The sequence below is a fragment of the Otolemur garnettii genome, unplaced genomic scaffold, assembly GCF_000181295.1.
Source record: "Otolemur garnettii isolate 467f Iridium unplaced genomic scaffold, OtoGar3 scaffold00274, whole genome shotgun sequence".
Lineage (NCBI taxonomy): Eukaryota > Metazoa > Chordata > Mammalia > Primates > Galagidae > Otolemur > Otolemur garnettii.
In genome coordinates this window covers 1,045,113-1,046,764 of record NW_003852669.1, presented here as the reverse complement: position 1 = coordinate 1,046,764, position 1,652 = coordinate 1,045,113, and positions in this window count along the sequence as shown.

Sequence of the window (1,652 nt, the reverse complement as noted above, 5' to 3'; positions counted from 1 at the left end):
GGTAGTATGATGCCTTCAGAATTTTTCTTTTTGCTCAGGATTGCTTTGGCTATTCAAGATGTTTGGTGATTTCATAAGAATTTTACGATTGTTTTCTCTAATTATTTGAACCATTTTATTGGTATTTTTGAAGAATTATATTTAACCTATAAATTTATTTGGGTAGTATGGTCATTTTAACAACACTTATTATTCCAGTCCATGAGCCTAAGATGTTGTTCCATTGTTTGTGCCCTCTTTAATTTCCTTCAGCAGTGTTTTGCAGTATTGACTGTAGAAATCTTTCACCTTCTTAGTTAAATTTATTCCTAGGTATTTTCTTTTTATTTCCTTTAAAATAAAAAGAAATTGCTAATACTTTGTTGAGGATTTTTGCAGCTATGGTCATCAGAGCTATTGGCCAGTAGTTTTCTTTTTGTTGTTGTTATTGGGTTTGACAATGTTGACTGTCACTCTTCTCTGAGCCTAGTTTCTTTCTTAATGAATGTCATTATTTAATGGTTCTTTCAGCAAAATTCTGTAAGTGACAAAAATTCATCTTTGTATTAAATATCTTCATTTTACAATAACCCTGTGGTTATTCTAATTAGGATTTCTTTGGATTGGGATTTCTTTGCTGATTTCTTTTCATCTAGTTATTACTAGTGTGTAGAAATGCTGGTGGTTTCTGTACTTTAATTTTGTATCCTGCAACTTTACTGAAATTACCACACCTAGGGTTATTTGCTAAAGTCTTTAGGTTTACCTATATGGACATTCATGGTGTTTGCCAAAAGGAAAATTTGAATTTCTCTTTTCCAAATTGGATACCCTCTATTTCTTTTACTTGCTTGATGGATTTGTAGGACTTCTAGTACTATGTTGAATGGGAATGGTAAATGGGAATCCTGACATTATTTCAGTTCTTAGGAGAAAGACTTTCTTTCAACTTTTTCACATTTAAAATGATGTTATCTGTTGGTTTTTCATATATAGACTTTATTGTATTGTGGTATGTTCCTTCTATGCCTAATTTGTTAAGAGGTTTTATCATGAAAGGATGAATTTTATCACATACTTTCCCTGCATCCTCTGAAATGATAATAGTTTTTGTCTCTTATTCTGTTGATGTGATGTATCATATTTATTGATTTGTTCATGTTGAACAATATCCTCTATTCCTAGAATAAATCCCACTTGATCACTGCATATTATCTTTTTTCTTTAAGAGATTGGGTGCTCACTATGTTACCCAGACTGATCTCAAACTATTGGTCTCAAACAAACCTCCCCCATGAGCCTCTGAAAGTTCTAAGGTTACTATCATGAGCCACTGCACCCGTCTATCATTTAGGTGTGCTGTTGGATTCAGTCTGCTAATACTTTGTTGAGGATTTTTGCAGCTATGGTCATCAGAGCTATTGGCCAGTAGTTTTCTTTTTGTTGTTGTTACTTTTGACTGTCACTTTTCTCTGAGCCTAGTTTCTTTCTTAATGAATGTCATTATTTAATGGTTCTTTCAGCAAAATTCTGTGACAAAAATTCATCTTTGTATTAAATATCTTCATTTTACCCTTATTGGTAAATGATACTTTAGGTTGACAGGTGTTTTTTGTCAGTACTTTTTTTTTTTTTGAGACAGAGCCTCAAGCTGTCCCCCTGGGTAGAATGCC